Consider the following 22,459-nt stretch of genomic DNA (forward strand, 5'->3'; position numbering starts at 1 on the left):
GGAACTAACATCCACCAGAAAGGCTACAGTTACAAAGACTGGTGGCCTCAAAGGCAAAGACATGGAGCAACTGGAATCTAACATTGTTCATGAGAATGTAAGATGGTGCAATCCCTTCAGAAGAGTTTATTATACAAAAAAAAAAAAAAAAAACAAAAAAAAAAAACCCACACATCAGCCACATTGACTTTTGGTGTGGATGCATAAACATTTTATACTTTTCTCTATCTTTTTTTTTCATTAAAGACCAGCAAAGCATCTTAAAGGAAGCAGAGACTCAGGGTGCTTCAGTATTGAGCTATTGTATTAAACTAAGGATTAAGCTGGTGTAAACATGGGGTAGAAGAGCCTGGTGCTTGGACCAGGGAAGGAGGTCTGAGAGATGCAAGATACTTGGAGGCTGGATCTGCTAAATACATGTGATAGCTAAGCATTACAGCTTCAATTCTGCACCTGGTTGGTGATGATATTATCAAGTGAGATAATGAGCTCATTTGCAGATGTTTTGAACTTGATTTAAGCTTCAGATAGCTGGATGGGGAGCTGGGAATACAGATGTGAAGCTTAGGAGTGGTTGGGGCATATTTATATAGTTATACCTAAAAGATACCTACAAAAGACAGAATACTAAAATGCAAAAGCACTCTGAGTTGGAGCTAAAAAAGAGTGAACTTTTGGTAAATTCATCTTTTCATACAAAGATTATTTGTTGAACTGATTTGAGACCAATATAAATTTTTAGGTCACATTACAGAAAAATACTTTGAAGGTTGGAGAAGTTAATCACTTGCCCAGGTTCGCAGAAGAATCATCACTCATAACTGAGAATTGGAACAGATGCATCCACCCCAAATCCCTTACATGTGTTATGGGTTCCACTCCAAATTCATATGTTGAGTCCCAATGCTGGTACCTCAGAATGTGACTGTATTTGGAGATGGGGTCTTCATAGGAGTAATCACATTAATCAAACAGGAATGATGTCCTTACAAAAGGAATAATTGAGACACAGAAGCAGACACACGTAGAAGGAGAATGGCATTAAGAGGCATAGAAAGAAGAAGGCCATCCGCAAGCCAGGGAGAAAGGCCAGGAGCAGAGCTCCTTCACGGCCCTTGGAAGGAACCAGTAATGCAGACACCTTGATCTTGGACCTCCAGCCTCCAGAACTGTCAGACAACAAATTTCAGTGGTTTGAGGTACTCAGTCTGTGGTACTTTGTTACAGCAAACTAAAATACCTCCTTTTTTGCTCAACCACACCAAACACTTTTCTCTGAGGGCTGTCACCACAGAAACATCAGTACTCAATTGTCAGTGCAAGGAAAGGCGTGGAATTCATTCTCAGAAAAGAATCAGACACACCCGAATAACCAAAGGAGACTTGACTTCAGGTAGATGAGTTGGTTTGTAGTCTGAGAGCAGCCAGACATTCTTGATGCTTAGTTACATGGGACCAAAGTCTCCCTTTTCCTTGCAGAAGACCTTGCCTACAAGGTATGTTTTTGGGAGTTGTAAAGATATTAATTCAGTGTGTAGCAAAACTTCAGATAAGACATAAATATCTCTTCTGGAAGCACCTGATGGTTCTGCTAATGAATGCGGAGGGTCCCATGTTGTGAGTGGGGCAAGATGATATGTGTCCTTTATGTGACCTACCTGCCATCAGGGAAAAGTGGTGTGTTTTAGGTCATTCTGAGTTTGTAGGAGCTCTAAACCAGACAAATACAGTCATTACAACCATTATAGAAAGAGAGTTGGCTTTTCAAAATGCTGTAAGAATTTTTGTTTGTATATGTAGCCCAAAGGATTTTTGGAAATACCTAGCAGGTATTTCCCAGGCCATTTCATTCAAATATAATAACATATCCATGCTTTGGAGATTCTTTTTATTCTAGAGATAAACTTATATAGCAAATTATATCTCAATATAAGTTAACTTTTATAAGGGATGTCCTTTACCTAATTAGTGAGAGATCTTCTTTTCTTTTTTTATAGTGAACAAAAAAAAAAGGAGAAATTTTTCAAGAGAGAGGCTTATGAAGATCCCATATGGTTGTCTGATTCCTATTCCTTTCCTTTTCATCCTTACTCATCCTTTCCCTCTTCTCTGTGTTCTTCTTTCTTCTCCTGGTCTCAGTTAACAATAAAAGTTTCTGTCCTCAACTTGTCTAAGTCCTGATTGTCAAAAGCACAAAGCATAGACACTATCAGGCAGGTACAGGTCTTACCCAGTGTACAATCAGGAGAGTTCCTCAGTCTTTCTGAGGCTCATTTTCCACATTTTGAAACTGCTGCAGCAGTCAGGACAGTCTGGGCTATGCTGTGGTAACAAACAGCCCCACAGACCTCAGTGACAAGACAGCAACATAACCCTCAGTTGGGTGTCTTCTTGTTCCACAGATGCTCTACATGTTAGTTGGAGGCTCCACTCCATGCTGTACTCATTCTGGGTCAGGATGATGAACAAAACACCACTGGGAACACCACCAGGCAGCAGGAAGTGAGCACCAGCTCTTAAAAGTGCCACTGGAAGTTATACACTTCACTTCCTCTTCTGTTCTATTGGCCAAAGCAAATCGTGTGTCTACACCCAACTCAAAGGAAGGGGAAGTATGATACTATCTTGTAGTCATGACAAGAAACAGGAATATTTAGAGGACAGTCCTAGTGGCTGCCACAAATATCTCCTAAACACACCTGGTAAATGTTTGCAGATTCTATAGGAAGTACAGGCTGTATAGAGGCAGCCTCAGAACTCAAAGCCACTTTGTCCCTGCATACCAATTCCTTTTCCCTGGACACCTTTGACACAGAGGCTCCAAAACCACATGACTGGAATATGATGCAATTTAGGTTATTAAAAACTCCTTAAAGTATATGAACAAAAACATTCCACTACATATGAATTTTATGTATCACCTCAACACAGCACACAAATGACCACTTAAACTTTTCATCCAGTTCAGCCACCAAGTTCACCAAGATGCCATGGTGACTGTTGTCCCCTGGATGCCACTCGTAACCCCTGAGATGCCAGCATTTTTTTTCTGGTTGCATTTCTTGCTTGATTTCTTATCTATTCAGAAGAGAATGAGCTTCACCCCACCTGTGATTTACTTTCACTTTTACCTCATTTTGCTTCTGAGCTTTATGGATGTTGATTACCCTTTCCTTCTCTTCCATTTCCTTGTTATGCATTCCAGTTTTTCCTGGGTGATTTTCTAAATTGCATGAAGCAATTTGCTCTTTGTTTCTGCGGCTTCTATAAAATATTTTTCTTTTAATTATTCAAGTGTATTCCTCCATAAATTAAAGTTTCCAAATCAAGAGTTAGATTTTTTCAGGTTTGTCATAATATGGGCCTAATTTCCTCAGTCTTCACATATTTATGAGCATATGTTGTGTGCCAGACACTCAGTTGGGTACCGGAGAAATCAAGAAGGAAGGGCCTTTGGCCCTAAATGGGTGTGCAGTCTGGTATGGCAGGTGGAGTACTAAACAAGCAAACAGATCAAAGAAAGAATAGGGCCCTGGAGAGCCCAGGGCAGGGGCACAAACCCACCCAGAAGGCTGAGGGAAGAGAGAGCACCATGGCAGCTGTAGTAGATGCTGCCCTCATCCCCTTTGTCCTTCTAGTGCCTACCTGTTCACCTACTAACTACCAGCACCAGCATCAGTTTATTTCCACTAGTGGCACAGGTAAGTGCTAGAGGACTAGTGCCCCTGGCAGTATTCCCCACACACTGACCAATGCCCACTAACCTGTTCTTCATCATCTCCCAGAAGTTCCCAGTAAGACTGAGCCCCAGTTGCCCACAGCAGCTGCCTGACAATTCATACTTCCTGTATCAGCTGCCTTCCTTGCCTGTCAAATTTCCTACTCCCCCGAAAGTATTCCCCAAAACTACCTCCCAGGTAAATATTTGCAACTGCTGGCCTCACGGTCTACTTCTGAGTGGCCCACACTGGACAGTCGCCTTCATGGAGATGTAATAGCTGCTGAATCACAACAGATTAAGCGTCATTGAAGTAACATAAGGGAAAGGGAATTCCAGACAGAAAGAGAGTCTGGGCCAAGACACATGCGTGTGAATCAGTGTCAAGATCTGTGTGAGGGGGCAATGACCCTGGAGTTTTAAAGGTCCCCATCCACTGAGCTCCAGCTCAAAAGTGGCTTAACCATGGACCAGCAGAGAATCCATCAAATGTCCAAAGGATGTGAAGACTGCAAACAGCTGGGGCATCTAATCTCATGCCAAAAGCACAGCCTTTGAACACAAACTATATGACTTAAAATCCTGGTTCTTCCATTTATAAGATGTGAACTTTGAGATACTTTCCTAACATCTCTGTGCCTCAATTTTCTCACTGTAAAATGAGGATAGTAGTATTACCTACCAAATAGTTATTGTGAAGCTAAAAAGAATTAGTGAGTGCTGTGTTCATTGTTCGCTGATATTATTATTATTGTCATTAGCTAGTTTTTGTTTGTGACTATTTCTTGATGCTTACAGGCAAATCACACGGGGAAATAAAAGATTCAGACCCTGACCTCCAGGAACTCATGGCCTCATGGGGGCAGAAATATACATATGAGTAAGAAAGACTCCCAAATAAGAATAGTAAAAGGATGAACACAAAGTGCTGTAGGAATTGAAGAGAAAGGTTTATTTCCGGCTGAGTGAGCCAGAAAGGAATTCATAGATGGGGTGCATACGGACTTGAAGCTGAAAAACAAATAGGATTTGGGAAGCAAAGTTCAGGGAGGAGTGCAAACTCTCCAGAAAGGCAAAATCATATAAGACCAGACAAGTGAGTGTGTGTGTGTGCATGCAAAACAACAAGGAGTCCAATGACCCTAGAAACCAGGCTACACGAAGGACAAAACTGCAGCTACAGAGGCCAAGATGCTAGCATTTTATGTGACAGGAGATGCAGCTCTTCAAAAATTTCAGAACCAGAAAACCAGAATCTGAAGGATGAGACAAGTGGCCAGAGAGTACCTGGCTACAGATGTCCAGATCAGAGCTAGCTGGGGGAAGGTCCAGCAAGATAGGAGCTAAGAAATAAAGTGTCTTTTCATCTTTTTTTATTTCAAGATAGTTCTTGAGAGGGGCACCTGGGTGGCTCAGTCATTGGGCATCTGCCTTCAGCTCAGGTCCCCATCCACTGAGCTCCAGCTTGCCAGGGTCCTGGGATCCCATGGTCCTGAGATCAAGCCCCGCATCAGGCCCCCTGCACAGCAGAGATCATGTCTCTTGCTTCTCTCTCTGCCTGATGCTCCTCCTGCTTGTGCTCTCCTTCTGTCAAATAAATAAATAAAATATTTTTTTAAAAAAAGAGAGATAGTTCTTGAGAGCAGAAATCAAATCCTTATTCTTTCATATCTTAATTCACACTGATTCAGAACCTCTTATTTGTCTGTAAGATAGAGTCAGGGTGGTTATGTAATGAAATAAGGTTTGTAAAGAGTGTAACACAATGTCTGATACAGAATAACAGCTGACACCTGGGAGTGGTGGATGTGGTGGTGGTGGTAATGGTGATGGTGATGGTAATGAGGACAATGATGGCATTGATGGGGGTGGTGATGGCGATGATGGCAGTGATGGTGGTGGTGATGGTGATGATGATGGCAGTGATGGCATGGTGATGGTGATGATGATGGCGGTGATGGTAGTATGGTGATGGTGATGATGATGGCAGTGATGGTGGTGGTGATGGTGATGATGATGGCGGTGATGGTCGTAGTGATGGTGATGATGATGATCGTGATGGTGGTGGTAATGGTGATGATGATGGCGATGATGATGGTAGTGATGGTGGTGGTGATGGTGATGATGGTAGTGATGGTGGTGGTGATGGTGATGATGATGGCAAGGATGGTGATGGTGATGGAAGGGATGCTGGCAGTGATGGTCATGATAGTGGTGATTGTGGTGGTGGTGATGTTGGCGGTGATGGTGGTAGTGATGGTGATAGTAGTGGTGATGGTGGTGGCAGTAGAGTTGATTGTAATGTTGATGGCGATGGTGATAATAGTGAAGCTTAGTGGGGAAAGACCAAGCTCCTTGGAACAGAGAGTAAGCACCAGGCCTGAGCATGTGCCGGTAAGTCCTGTGTCTGCAGGTTCATTAGCTCAGGGCTCTGCTGAAATTCTCTTCAGTCATGTCACATTGGATGGGAAACCATATTCATCACAAATGAATCACACACTCTGTTAACCACTGGAACAAAAGCACTGTCCCCTGACACTCATGACTCTGCCTCTCAGAGATGACCATGAACAAGAAGAGGTAGATGGCTTCAGAAAGGGGAAAGGGCAGTGAGAAAGCAGAGAGAAGTGGTGGAGGGCGGAAAGAGAAAAGGATGCCGAAAGCAGACTTGCACACAAGGGTAACCACTCTTATTGTCACAGGCTTTCAGGTCTCAGTCTTCCACAATGGCCACCTCTAGACCCATCTCTCCCTCCTGGGGGTTCCACTTCTGAGCATCCCGCAGAGCAGCAGAGTTTATAATGGGAGGCTGCTGCCACCTACTGGTATTGGCTCTGTTCTGTAACACCTGATTGTCCACAAGTAGCCCAGAGCCGGGAGCACAGAACCAAGGAGATGGGGTTCTCCAAAACCCGAGACAACACTATGGGAGTACTTGGCTTGTAATATTCCCTTCCTCAAGTTGGATCCTATGTCACCACAAGGGACACCTTCAGAAAATGCAGCATAGACAGTGAGGCTGTAATATGAAGCCACAGAAGCTGTGCCCATCATCAGTGGGTGAATATTCCCCTCTGGTGGTCATTGTGATCAAGTGCAGGATGCAGGTCCAAGTCTTAGATTCTCTGCAAACCCAAAAATTTAGCAGGACTTAAAGCTCAGAGTGACTAAAGACACTGGAATTGCCCTTAGCCTTGTGGCTAATGTGCCACCTTTAAGGATTCTCTTCTTGGTATCTTCATCTTCGTATTTGACATTTCAGCATAGCAACCTCTCCACTGTGGGAGGGGATTGCCCCTCTGTGGGCCTCTTCCCTTTCTAGTTCCCCTCAGACACCCTCTGCCTCTCAGAACCCTACAGTCCCCCACCCTGCCAACTTTGACACAGTCCCAAGGTCCCTCTGATGTCTCATGCTTTACACTGTGGGTGGCAGATTGTATTCATGTAATCAGGGCTTTCTTAAATTAACATTTGCTGTTTTGTGTTTTCAAATAAGAGTGTCAATGAAAAAAATATCTATCACTGTTTCATTAAAAGAGACATTTTGAGGGCGGTTCAGTCAATTAGTTGTCCAACTCTTGATTTCGTCTCAGGTCAGGATCTCAATGTTGTGAGATCGAGCCCTGCATTGGGCTCCACGCTGGGCATGGAGTTTATTTAAGATTCTCTCTCTCTCTCTCTTCTTCTACCCCTCCACCCCCGCTCACATGTTCTCTCTCTCTCTCTCTCTCTCTCTCTATGTTAGAAAAAAAGACATTTGGATACCACCCAAAATGAAGGCCATTATCATATATGCAAATGTCTTACTCTCTAATCTAAACTAATAAAAGCTGCCCCTTAGGCTGGAATCCATAGGCTGGCATTTAAGTTCTACAGTCCTACACCATGGCTCTCCAGTGATCTCAGAACAGTTCTCTGTTCCTCCCCCATCCCAGGGCCCTGGCCATGAGCCCATCCTCAGGTCAGCTCAGTAACTGTCACAGCCATTTGCCTAAGCCTGGGTTGCAGTTGGTCTCCATTCCTTCCCTACATCCACACCCAAGACTTCAGCATGTTCACTTCTCATTTGTGTCTTGAGTCTTTCTTCTACTTCTGTGTCCTTGCAGCTATAGTGCTAGGTCACAGTCCTCTCTTCCCTGGGCATCTGCAATATTCCCCTGTCTGTTCTCCATGCTTCCATTCCTGCTCACTTAATACCCAGTCTACTCACTGTGGCCACACTCATGTTACATCCCTGTAAAACCTTTCAAAGGCTTCTCATTACTCTCTGAATAAAATATGAGGCACCTGGGCGATGGTCAGTTAGACTCCTGGTTTCAGTTCAAGTCATGATCTCAGGGTCCTGGGATCAAGTCCCTCAATGGGCTCTGCACTCAGCAGGGAGTCTGCTTGATACCCTTTCTCCCTTTCTCTCCCTCTGATCTCCCCCCACTCATGCTCTCCCTTACTGAAATAAAATACATTTAAAAAATCTTAAAAAAAAAAAAAACACTCTAAGGAGAGTGTCTGCTCATCTGTCAAACCCAGTCTCCTTACCCTACCCCATCTGTCCCTGACACTTCATCCAATAGCTTCAAGGGTTAAGATCCTTTCTGCCCCCTGGGTCAGCTCATGTGGTTGTTTTCTACAAGCACCCTTCTCCTTGGTTTCTAAAGCAGGCTCTTCTCTTCCTTTAGATTTTAGCTCAAATGTCACCTCTTCCAAATAATCTTTTCTGATTTTTTCTTCTAGGTAGGATATTATTTGGAGTAAGTTCCTTGAAGGCAATAGTATATTTCTCTCATTCTCTATAATGTGTCTATGCCAAGTATAGTATTCAATATTCAATCAGTATCATCCAATATTCAGTCCACATGTTGGATGAATATATACTTATGGGCACATCAGAGGCGTTCCCAGTGTGGATAAGATGTTCCAGGGTGGACATCTTGCAGGCAGTACCTGGGAGGTTGTAATGACTTTGAGGTTATTTGTTAGAATGCCTATGTTCAATTGCCAGAGCATAGATAATCCTTGCATCTTTTTGAAAAATAGCAAAGGCTTGGGAAGAAATATCAAATTGCCAAATTGGGGAGGGATGACAATATGATCAAGGGAAGGGTGGTAGAAGCACAAGGGTGTTCCAGAGGTTGAGTCATTCATCATCAACACCTGTGACTCTCTCTCAAGTGCTTCCTTGTGCAATTTGTGGAAGTCCAAACACATGTCATCATTTTCTCTTCATAACCCCAAAATAGGCAGCTATATACTTGCTGATGAGAAAATCATTCCCGACTTACAGTAGGCACAACATAAACTTTTTTGGCTGACTGAATGAATGGATTCAATTTCCACATTAAAGAGGGACTTCACTGGAGAGTGCTAACACCCCAGGCAGTGCCACTGATAAGATTACAGCTGTGAGTGTAATGGGCCTGCATACAAATTCTACACTAACACTCTTTTTGGCAGGTTCCTCACCATTGTGGGAGGATTCATTTATTCAGTAAGTCACTTACTGAGCCCTGTGCTGGGGGCTGAGACAGCAGCAGTCAGCAAGGAGATAGTGTGCCAGATGTAAGGCACAAAGACACCACCTACAGGTGCACGGAAGACAGTGGATGAGCATCCTATCAGTGAATGAGACCCCTGGCCTGGGTCTCATGAAAAGAGGGTGTCTTGGAGTAGGATGTGCTGTTGGTAGAAAGCTTATAGGGAAAGTGAGTGTATCTCCAATGTGATGTTAACCTAAAGAAAATCCACCATGCTGCCAAGCAGCTGATAATTCCAGAAATCCTGGTGCTAATTCAGAGATCCTGGGAAAAACAATAAGACACTCAAGGGGAACACAGGAGCTCCTGAATGAGGGTGATCCAGGCTCATTTCAAGATTGATAAGAGGTATCTCTTAGAACCTTGTGGAATGACCAGTGCCTGGTCATTTGTTGAGGTGCATGTGTGTGCACACACATACACACATACACACACTATATCTGACAAGGGTGTATTATGGAAGAAACTTGCTCTGTAAATATTCTTTGACATTGGATTCCCTCAAAAGTACAAAACTTTTTATGTTCATGGCAAAATCTAAAAAATCAACAACAACAAGAAAGTTCCTTACATAGAGAGATCTAAAACAGTACTTTGCAAACTGTTGCATGCATCATAAATGTAGCTTGATGTGTTAATAAGTGTTCTTTTAAATTTTTTTTTATTCAAATTCAACTTAGTTAATATATAGTGTATTATTAGTTTCAGGGGTAGAATTTAGTGATTCATCAGTTGCCTATAACACCCAGTGTTCATTTCATCAAGTGCTCTCCTTAATGCCCATCATCCAGTTACCCCAGCCCCCTACTCACCTCCCCTTCAGCAACCCTGTTTGTTTCCTATAGTTAAGAGTCTCTTATGGTTTGCCTCCCCTCTCTGTTTTTATCTTATCTTATTTTTCCTTCCCTTCCCCTATGTTCAACTGTTTTGAATCTTAAATTCCACATAAGAGTGAAATCATATGGTATTTGTCTTTCTCTGACTGACCTATTTTGCTTAGCATAATACCCTCTAGTTCCATTCACTGTCTCTGCAAATGGCAAGATTTAATTCTTTTTTAAGATTTATTTATTTATTTGAGAAAGAGAGTGTGTGCATGCAGTGAGGAGGGGCAGAGGGAGAGGGAGAGAAAGAATCCCAAGCAGACTCTGCACTGAGCACAGAGCCCAATGCAGGGCTCGATACCAGGACCCCAAGATCATGACCTGAGCCAAAATCAAGAGCTGGACACTCACCCGACTGAGCCACCCAAGTGCCCCAAGATTTCATTCTTTTTGATGGCTGAGTAATATTACCTTGTATATATTTACCACATCTTCTTTATCCATTCATCTGTCAATGGACATCTGGTCTCTTTCCACAGTTTAGCTATTGTGGACATGGGGGTGGAGTTAAGATGGTGGAGTCGTAGGGGGACCCTGAGCTTGCCTCGTCCCTCAAACACAGCTAAATCAACATCCAACTATTTTGAACAACTAGGAATATGATCTGAGGATTAAGCTTAATAAGTGTTCTTAGTTAAATCATTAAGAATTACTTGAATCAATACTTTGAAAACATTCTGTATACAACAGCCTCTTCTCAGAGATACCAGTGCTCCTAAGAATACTCTCTAAAATAGAAAATATCTGTAGTAACAAATCTAGTTAATCCTCTTCAAACTTTCATAGATGATTTTGATCCTTGTGCCCTTTTTTAGGGAGAGTATGAGGACAGCTAATGCCTTTCAGCCACTTTCAGAAATAGGGTCTTGTGAAAATAAATTGTGAAACACTGATCTAGAATACATTTTATTTTCTGCTAAACCTAGTATGGAGAAAATAAATATATATGCTGGGAAAATGTGATAGGTTATTAACTGTCAGAGAAAGGAGCCACAGCTACAGAAAGGAAGGACTAGAATGAGTCTGATTGTGTTGGAATTTGTGTCAATGTGAACTCATGGTTTCTAGTAGATAGATAAATAGATGGATAATATAAAAATAGGTATCAATATGGTGTGCTCATGTGTGTATATTTTAGGTCTGTCTACTGAGGGGCCTACAACAAGGTTTCCTAACCTCAGGACTGTACACATTTTAGGCCTAATAATTATTTGTTATGGGGGCCACGCTGTGTATTACAGGATGTTTAGAAGCATCTCTGACTGACTAGATGCCAGTAGTAGCCCCCTCTAACTTGTGAAACCAGAAATGTCTTCAGACATCACCAAATGTCCCCCAGAAGGCATAATTGCTCCAGGTTGAGAACAAGTGGTCTAGACACAATGGCATCTTGGTAGCAATGAGCACAATTAGCACCTAGATATTGGTTTCTAAATACAACTCACCATGAATTCCAACCAAAGAAACTAAAATATGAACCCACAATTTCTTGTCTTACCAGAATGTAAGGATGAGCTCAAAGCATTATGGATGGGTCCATGCCAACAGAACACAAGAACCAGCTTAAAAGGGCTCCCATGAGCCAGATCTGAGGCAACTTAAACATTGGAATAAATAATATAACTTATTGAGTAAAATTAAAAACCATGAGTCAATAGATAGGTAGGTGATAGATAGACAGATAGATGATAGATATGTAGATAGACAGACAGACAGATAATGGAGGAAAAGAAGAAATTCTTCCTTCTAGTAAAATGAATACCAACTAATACATATAGAAGAAATGATGAATTTAGAAAAATCACCATTTGACAACTGTCATAATAATTGATTTAGGCAAGAATTACTATTGAATGCTAGAAAGTGAAAATTTGGTTAAAAAAACAACAGGATATAAACATGTTTTCAAAGTATCATTTTATGATACTTATTAATTATTAAGAGGAAATAGTAATTTTCATGACAGATATCATCCAAACCTAGAGATCAAAATTACCCAAGTTAACCTGTACCAACAATGGGACAGACAGAGATTATGAGGCTCCTGGTATGATGTACTGAGGACACAACATCACTTGTATAATTTTCTTGCCACAAATGAATAGTCTGAATCTAATCCATTGACAAACTCAGACTGAAGACATTCTGTGAAACTGTTGTCCTGTATTTTTCAAAATGAAGGATCATGAAGACAAGAAAGACTGAGAAGCTCGTCCAGAAAAAAGGAGACTAAGAAGGCATGCCAGCAATTGATAAACTATATGGATGTATGATAAATAGAACTGTTAAACTATATGGAGTCTAAAGTAGACAACTGTATCTACCCACATTCTTTCATGATTGAGATCATTACACCAAGTTTGTGTAGAGGATGTCCTTGTCCTTAGGACACACATAGGAGTGTTTAAGGGCAAAGGGTATCATGTCTGCAACTTTCTCTCGAATGGTTCAGAAAAACCTACAATTATATGCCTATGTGTAAAACAAGAAAGATAAAGCAAATTAGCAAAATGTGAGCAACTGGAGAATCTGGGTGAAGTGCATAAAAGAGTTCTTTGTGGGGCACCTGGGTGGCTCAGTCATTAAGTGTCTGCCTTCGGCTCAGGTCATGGTCCCAGGGTCCTGGGATTGAGCCCCGCGTCGGGCTCCCTGCTCTGAGGGAAGCCTGCTTCTCCCTCTCCCACTCCCCCTGCTTGTGTTCCCTCTCTCGCTGTTTTTCTCTCTGTCAAATAAATAAATAAAATCTTTATTTAAAAAAAAAGTTCTTTGTATTATCCTTGAAGCTTTTTGTAAGCTTGAAATTATTTAAAATAAAAGTTACTAATAAAAATAGAAATTAAAATTAGAGTAATGTCCTGCCTTAGAACTGAGAGTCCCAATCTAGGTCCAAACTTTGGATGGGTCAGATGGCTAAGAGATAATGAAACACACTACAAAAACACAAGAGATCATAGACTATGAACACACTGTGTTTTTCCCAGCACAGCATAACATGTTTGGAGGAGATAGCTAAGCCATTAAATTTCAAGCCAACTAATTATTAAGGATAAATTTCTATAGCTTCCACATTTGACTGTTTCCTTGGAGCAGGGTGATATGAGCTTGAGTGTCGAAGGGATTGTGGTGGTAGAGATGGTACAGGGGCAGAGGGACTGAGAAAGAAAGGGTCCTTTGCTTTAGCCAGTCTGTGTCATTCATTCCTTCCTGCACCTCCCTGTGCCAGGGGATGGATTCACTGCCATTTCTCATCCTTCTTCTTCTGTTTATTCCTGGGTTTTCACAAGATACACACCCGTGCTGACACCCAACACCCCACACCAGGATTTGGCTGTGATTTAGATAGCATAGTAGCTACATGTCCCATGAGTGGTTTGGGGGGTGGAGCAGGAAGAGGGATGAATGACTCATCATGAAGAACTCAGCAATTAATGAATCACAAAGCTTTGGGCTAGGAAGGACTTCACTAGACTATGCCTTTTAATCTCTCCATTTTTATAGAGTAGGAAGCTGAGGCCCTGGAAAGGGAAGCTATCATCACTTAGAGAACCCCTACTTAGGAGACATGGCTTCCCAGACATCCCAGGGTAGTGAAGAGAAGATAAAGAAGAGGCAGCTTGGCCAACAGAAGTGTAGCCAGCAACTGTCAACATGAAATGCACAGCTCCATGGGAATATGCATACAATGACACACACTCATTCTAAGAAGAATCTTGTTTTCTCTAAGATTTGGTAGATGTGATAAGACATGGACAACTGTCTCCTTGGTTAATATAGAAATTACACACCCATGCTCTCTGCCATGTGGCCTTTGCAGCACGGCCTTCTAGAAAATGTGACATAATCCCCCACCTCATTTCTTTTGGGAATGTTCATGTGACTTGCTTGAGCCAAGAGGATGTTAGCAAATGTGAAAAACACACAGACTTTTTCCTGTGTATGTGTGATTTGGATGGTCCTCCTGTTCTGCTTTAGCCTCCATGAGAAAAACCTGATCCAGACAGCCAACACCCTTTTAGCATAAAGACACAAACTGTGCAGACCAGATCAGCTGAACGAGAGCCCACCCATTGATTTGAGAGCGTGAGACGGAATATCTGTTGCTATAAACCACTGACATGTTAAGGTGTTTGTTATGCAACAAAAACTAGTACATGATTCAGCCCATTTTCCACATTACATCTTTTAAAATCTTTTCCCAAATGAGTAGTTTCCTGCCCCTATAACAACTCATACTCCATAAGAAGTAACTAAGGTGGTTACCCTAAAGACCAGAAGCAGGAGCTTCAAATGTTTCCTTCTAACAAATCCTAGCTGGTGCCCATATCTACTTGGAGACACAGATAAATATAAGTAATCCTGATGGTTTGTGCAAATCATGGCAAGCATGTCCTCACTACCAGGTACCTATCCCCAAGCATAGGAAGACATTACCTCAGTCCAGCACATCAATCAGGGAAAAGAGGAGGAACACAGCCCAAACACTCAAACCATGCCTTAAACCTAAAATAAAATGCTAAGACACAGAGAGGTAAAAGGAAGGCAAAGAGTCATTGAATGTTATACTTTTAGGAAAGAAAATGCAGAATAATTTAGGAAAATTGAATCCATTTCTAGGTTTATAGACTGATGCACAAGAGAAAAAAATAGGACTGGTGATTTTCCAGGTTGGCTCACCCAATTCTGTTTGATTATTCCTTTCTAATCCAATCCAGAAGAAGTGATTTGATCAGATCACATGATGAATAAGTGTGGAGACAGGATGAACTCAGTTCTACTGACTCCAGACCTTTAATCTTCCTCTGTACCTTGATAACATTATTAAGAAAAACAAATCTTCTCTGTCCACATATTAGGGGAAACTTAATTTTATTCAAATAGCAGTCCTTAAAACTACAAGTCTGGATTCATGACTCTTCTACTAAGTTCCATGTAGGTGTGGCAGATAGATGTATTAATGGCCCTCCAGTGCATCAGGACTGGGGACATCCACATCCTATAAGCCCCTCCCACTCTGACTTTGGGCTTGTCCATGTGACCTGCTTTGGCTGAGACATTGGCAAACATGGTGTTCCTCGAGGCTGAAGCCAGGCTTACTCACTGGAGCTTATTCTCAGAAGGCCGCCTCATGTGAAGAAGTACCATATATCCTCTTTGAGGATGAAAGACTGCATGGAAAGAGATATGCAACTGTGTCTGCTAAGTCTATCTTCTGATCTACCATCTAATTGAATTCAATCACATGAATGGACACAGGAGAAATCAGCAGAAGAGACCCACACACAACTACAGAATTATGAAAACAACAGCTCATGTTGTTTTAAGTCAATAAGTTTGGGGGGGTTTCTTGTGCAGCAAAGATAATATTCAAAACATTCTGAGCTCCTCTCACAGCAAAGACTGCACTCCATCCATCTTGGGATTCAGAAAAGTCCAGTCTCCTTGATCCGTAAGCTGTGTGGTACCTTCTGCAGTCCATGATTGCTATGCTAGCTTGGACCTCAAATCTTTTCTCCTGAATGCAGTCTATACTTCATTGTTCTCCCATCTGTCTCCTCCTCTCCAGCTTCTACCCTCTTTCTAAAACACCGGTATATTCAGAACCCATCAAGCTATATCAGACAGTATCAGCCTTCCAAGGGACCCAAAAGGGATCAAGGGCCAGTGCACCCAGGATTGCAAAAAAATGTCCACATACAGTCTGCACTCTCACTCCAAAGACCAAGCTAGGCCAGAACCCAACTGCCTGCCAGAATGCATCAGGAAGCAAGAAGGAGCATGATCACAGACAATGTTATATGTCATGCCGTATACTAATTAGAGTTTTAATTTAAGTTAGAAGCCATTGAAGGCTTTAAGCCAAGAATCACATTCTACCTTGCTGCAGTGGGTTAGAGGGCAAAGAAGAAGTGAGAAGTACAGTCAGGGAACTTTAAAGATAATTCAGTCAAGGGACATCCATGAGCTTTCTTATAGCTGTGACTATAGGAATGATATTTTAAAATATATTTATGATAATTTTACACATCTTCAATTTTTCCTGGCTAGGGAAGGATGAAGAATAAAGAGGGAACAATATATGCAGATAGGTAGGTAGATATGTACATAGGTGGGTAGATAGATAAAGGAAGGAAGAAGAGAAAGAAATAAGAAAAGCAAAAAAGAAGGGAAGAACAAAATGCCAGGCACTATTCTAAGCATTTCTCTCATTCAATTCTCCTGACAAGCCTAAGAGGCAGTATGGCATACTATTGTGCCACTATGGATTATTGTTAAAAAATATTCACTCCCTCCCCTACCACCACCATGCTGGAGTATACTTCAGCACTTCAGGGGGCCTGGACCATGTGACTTGCTCTACACAATGTAACGTTAAACAGGTGAATATAAAAAAAGACTTAAAAACTGTACATTATATTTTAGCCTGTCCCTTTGTGCATCTGCCATTGCCATGAGAAAATTTGGAAAATCTAGGCCTTTGGTCCATGCTGAAGGATGAAAGATGTGGAGCACAGCCGGCCCAGACAATCCCATTCCAGATCAGCTGACTCCCAACTAGACGGCAGATGTGTGAAAAATAGAAGGTAATTGTCCTATTCCAGTGAGATCATGCCACTGCTTGTTACACAGCATATTACAGTAACAACTCACTGATGTGGGGTATCATTGTTATCCCTGTTTCACAAGTGAGGAAACTGAGACTCTGAGAGATTAAATAATGTGTCATGGTGACTGCTATGTCTCTGGTCAGAATAATCATGGAGAATGGTGGTGCTATTAACCAAGATGGGTTGAGGGGCAGGGCTGTGGGCTAAAATGACGGACTTAACGTTGGACTTGGGTGGTGCCTGCAAAACGAACAGTGACTATGTCAACAGGCAGTGGAAGTTGTGGCTGTCCTGTCTGAAGCCCTGAGCATGGTGGAGGCAACCTGGAAAGGAAAGGGTGCTGAGGGAGAGGAGCTGAGGGTCTGCACCTCCTGCCTGTGAGCCATCCTGGTCCAGGGAAGCTCAGTCTGGACTACCCTGCACACTGTAGGAATAAGAATGAAGAGCAAGGCCTGACTGATTTTTAATTTTCTCCATTATGAGAAACAATCACCAGGTTGGGAATAAACCAAGTGTCCCTTCCAGTGCACCACTAGGTTTCTCCTTCCCGATGTAACCTAGAGTCACAACATACATTTTCCACATTTATTCTTGGTATCGGTTTTCCTATCACGGAATAAATGACAAACACCAGCTGGAACAGAACTCTTAGTTCCATTTGTTTTCAGTTGAACCTGGTGATTGAGGAACGCATGACCACCTTGTTTTTGCAGAGGTCCCTTTTCGTCTGCCTTTCTTCCTTGCGTGAGGAACTGCAGCATGCCTCATCTGCTGCCCTGCCTTGTTCATGGTGGTCTTGGATTGGGTTGTCTAGAAGTAGAGCCCATGGTGGGATGCTTGCAAAAATGCTTTCCTGGAGGAGTGTTCCCAGGAGAAACTAGCACAGGAGTGAGGAGGGAATCAGGAAAGAACAGAGGAAGCAACCAAGAAGCAGTGGGTTTTTAGGTGTGCTCCAGCCTCAGGGTGACCCCTGGGGTCCCTGGAGTGAGTGACAGAAGTTGTGCCTCCTGGAGGAACAAGTTCCATATGCCAGTCACTGGCCAAGGGCCTCTAGTGAGTCAGTGGGTCCCCCCAAACATGTCTGGGTGAAGCAGCTCCCCTTATCCAAAGAGTACCCCTTCAGAAAGGTCTAAGTGTGAACTCCTAGCAGCCAACATCACAAGAATAAAGAATAGGTGTGCCAGCCCCATGAGTGACCTGGGCAGGGCACCAGCAGCATGTACTATAGCAGGAATCCTCTGCTTGATATAGAGAGGGGGCTGGCTGTAGCATTAAAGCCATGGCACTGGAACCCATGTCCTTCGCTTTAACACTCAGGGCCTGAAGGGAGTTAGTGTGGCTTCCAAGGTGAACAGCATCATAAAGAAAATGCAAATGACAATCTTAAACAGAAGTGATGCCACAGTAACACACGTCCACTCTACCTGCAGATGCATTACTGAAGACGTGCAGAGAAGGCACTACGCAAACCCATGTGGGATTCTCCCTGTGGCCTTCCCCTTGAGTTCAGACATGGAATCCACCCACCACAAAATACTTTGTTCCCCCAAAACCATGCAGTACACTCATTTCACAAGAAGAATCGCTTCCCTCGGTGCTGAAGTGCAAGGACAGTTTTGACTGTTTCTTGTCCATAATCTCTGTAGCCATCAACACGGAGCACAGGGAGCTCTGCCACCAGCACACACCCCCAGGAAACCACGGCTGCCTGCGGCTGGGCTGTCTCTTCCCTTTTCTACAGATGACCTGAGCACTTAGGAGGGAATAAAAGGAAAAGGAAAGTGAGTTCCAGAAATGAAGCACAGAAAAATAGCTTATTTTGCTGCATGATTTCAAGAACCAGATTCAGTAACAGGGCTGTTGATGAGAAATGTTTAAAGTCCCCAGTTCAAACCACGTTATACATAAGACAGGTCACACATAGACATGTAAATGAAATTGCAAACAAGAGACATGCACACTCTTGACCTACACTTTTTGCTCTAGATTCCCAGTTTCCACTATTAGATTTTTCCTTCAATGATACTTTGCTGAGATGAAGAAAGGTGGGCCAGTGTCCATCATGTCCTGGCTCATCTGCCCGCTCTTTTCATGACTGAGACACTCCCACGTCCCAGCAAAATTGAAAGACGAGAGTTTTTTCAACCTCCTACCTCCCACCTCTACTTTTGCGCCTGGTGCTGTGTTCTTAACTCACCAAGGGACTGAGCCACACCTGGTATCGGATTGGATGACAGGAATGAGGTAGTTCAGGGTTCAGGTGAATTCTCCAAGGCAGCAGGCTACACTGAGCCAGAATCACTAGACGCTGTGAAGCCCATCCACCCAGATCTTATTAGAGACAAATCTCAAAACTTCCCTCACTTTCCTGAGCCCTACATCCTTCAGTTTCTTCACTCAGATGAACCAAGCTTGTCTAGGATGTCTGGAGCAGTGTAGCAGATGGTGCCATGATGGCCCAAGCCTCGGATTCATGTTTCCATGCAGCACAGGTGGGAAGCCAGATGCCTGGGAGGCAAAGTGGACAGGCCATGTGGGAGAAGCCAGGTAAAATCCATACCTCCTGGATGAGTGGCATACATCCATGTCCTATACCGAGAAGGCCTAGCCATACCAGCCTGTTATGAGAGGGTGTGTGTGTGTGCGCACGCACATGGGTCTGCATGTGTGTAACTTCTTGTAACTTTCATTCAGTGTCCAATCAACATTTCCTAAACTATTCATTAAACCAGGGGTTTGGTAAGTTTCAGAAATTCCTTCAGTTATCAAACATTGAGGAATTCAGTGTTGGATTCTGGCATTTAAAGGTGTTAGCTTCTTGATTTTTATTTGCACACAATTAAGTTCCAGTTAATAGTGATTAACTGTTCACCTTCATCATTGGAGAAGTAACATGACACTCGTGATCCCATAGTTCTGATTTGAGGTGGCTTTGTCTTGGATTTCTGCCTAAAATTTTGAAAGAGAGTGCATTTCTCATTGCCCTTGGAGGCACTGTAGAGTAAACATGGAGGGGCCAAGCTTTAAAATGAAAGGTCTTCCCATTCTGGCCTCAGTTGCTGGTACTATTAATGCAACACTTGTATCAAGGTGAAGAGCTGGACGTTGAAAATGTACATTAAGTGCCAACATAATCTCTTCTCTCCTTTTGTCTGCTAGCCCTAAACCCCAGGAGCATTTGCATGGCATCTATTTGAGAATGTCAGTGAGCAGTGAAGTTTCGTCGAGGGTGATGGCTGATCACACATCAGAGAACATCATGATGATTTGATTTAATTTCATTGTGCCTGATACTGTCTGGCAATGGAATCCTGAGAAATGCCCAACAACTTACTCAGGGAGATGTGTCACCTTCAGTCAGTTGGTTAGGAAGTAGTCCAATGGAGGGAAATATCACTGTTGCTGAAGATGCTGGTCTTTTCATTACCACTGTCTTCAACTTAGTGCATCTAGGTCTCAAGCAGATGGAGCAATGCCCTGCTAGAAGCATATCCTCCAGCAAATGAGCACATGGTAGTTGGACAAGGTACTTATTAAATTATTTAACACACGCAAACCATGCTCTAGGAATTACAACCAAATGGCTTGTAGTTGTGTTCTAATTATAGCTTACAATGGCTGTACTGTCATTTTACTGAAAATTATCAGAAATCCCAGAAGTTCCTGAATCAGCAGTTAATGGTACAAAAAGGGAGGAACTAATCAGTGTTCTCTTTTTTACCTATAGTGGGATTTTCTAACAGAAAGGAGCAGAGAGCCCCCCAGGTAATTGAAACTAAGTCTAAATGACTTAAGAGAAAAGGGATTTATTTGAAAGGAAATGAGGTGGTTCCTAAACTTAAGGGAAGCCTGGATAGACAGACTCAGAACATGAGCACAGACAGAGGGCATCAGGCAACCAGAACATAGCCAAGGTCACACCTCATGAAGCACCTGGTTAAGGCTGCAGCTCCTGCCACCTCTAGGACATGGACACACCCTTAGCACCATGATGCAATGGGTGGCAAGCAGGCCCACCAACACTGCACAACAGCTGCACAGTGGGGACACTGTGTCACCCCACTTCCTCTTAAACCATTTTTGTCCTTTTGTCTACCTGTTCCCAACTTAAAATCCATAATCAAAATGTCTGATTGTCCTATCCAAAGGCAGGTGTCTGTGTCCTACCTTCCAGGAGACAGGAAGAGGTGTCTGGCTTGCTCAGCTTTCATAGCAGGGGATAGAACCCTGACTTCCTCCAGAGCACACACAAGGGGGAACCCCAAAGAGGAAGCAGGTTCAGATGCTAGATAGCCTAAAAAAGTAAACACTAAGAATTCAAATATGCAGTATAGAACCGTAATAAAATTTTAAGTTTGGCTAAGGATATGAATAAGATTGTTTCAGTAGTATAAATTAGCAAAAAATTCGCTAGGCTACTCTGGAAAAGTTTTTTGTTTGTTTTCCCTCAATGCATTTCTGAGAAATAACTAGCATTGCTAGATTTACAGTAATTGGAGCTTTCAGATAATAATGACTAATTTAAAGTCATTGTTTTTATGATATTATATAAAATGTATGCACGCATTTTGTGTTGCATGGTGGTTGAACAAATTTCACTTGTGCTTGTTAAGGGCACTAACACAATGCTAGTCACTGCTCCTTTGATGCACTGGCACTTAGCCCTAGCCACACGGTCCTACTTACATGTACCTCTAAGTGCCACGTTAGCCAAACAGGGAAACTAGCAAATCATCCAACAAGAAGCAGAGCAGACCTCCCAGACTGAAGCCAAAGATCGACTCAACATCACTAATATTGTGCTTGCTGTTCACGCCCTGTGTCGGCAGGATGCCACGTTCACAGTCTGGCAGCATTGACTTCACCTGGGAACATGTCAGAAATGCAGATTCTTAGGTCCCCCACCCCAGAACTGCATTTTGATAAGCTCCACAGGCACTTCTTGTGCACATGCAAGTTTGAGAAGCCCCTTCTATAGCACTCAATTCCTGGACAGGGATAGACTTCAAGGGTACCCACTGTCCTGTCTGGGGTACTGCTCACCACTCTGTCCACCTTGTCACCAGAGTCCCATCTCCATTTGTTAGCAGGGATGGACCCAGTGCTGAGATTATTTTCTCACTGGGTTCCCTGTCTTGGCCTCATAGCCCTGTGCTGTGGGCAGCCTCTGTGTTATGACATTGTTTATCTGTCATCTTGTGATGTTCAAGCCTGTTTTCCCCAGTGAGATTAATATCAGGGACTCTACACGGGGCTTGCTTTGTATCATACCATTTCCCCTCTTTCTCTCTCGGACCCCTCTCCAAAGAGGCACACGCAGGGAAGGATGGCCCAAAGGTAAGGGAAGTTCCAGCTTGGTTTCTGGACAGCTCCCAGCACCTCCCAGGGTAGGTCTTTCTGGTCAGTTGCAGACCCCACACTGCTGCCCTCCCTCTCCATCTGGAATGCAGGTCCATGAGGGGAAGAGTGGCCAGCCCACCCTCCGGGCAGTCCTCAACTGGCGCTCAAGGCTGGGGAGTGGGAAGTGAAAGGGGAAAGAAGGCTCTGACATCCTCCTAGTGCGGGGCCAGGCTTATTCTAGTCCCTAGGTGAGGAAGTGAAAGAGGAAGTGCCTGGCGCAGGAAGTGCTGGAGCTAAGGAAATCCCCATTCCTCAGTGAAGACCCTGCTCATGAGTGGACTTCCCTGGATCCTCTACAGGATCTCAGTCAGGGCTCTCTGT

Source organism: Eumetopias jubatus, unplaced genomic scaffold, assembly GCF_037043125.1.
Source record: "Eumetopias jubatus isolate StellerSeaLion01/CBP00866 unplaced genomic scaffold, mEumJub1_p1.0 scaffold_9, whole genome shotgun sequence".
Classification (NCBI taxonomy): Eukaryota; Metazoa; Chordata; class Mammalia; order Carnivora; family Otariidae; genus Eumetopias; species Eumetopias jubatus.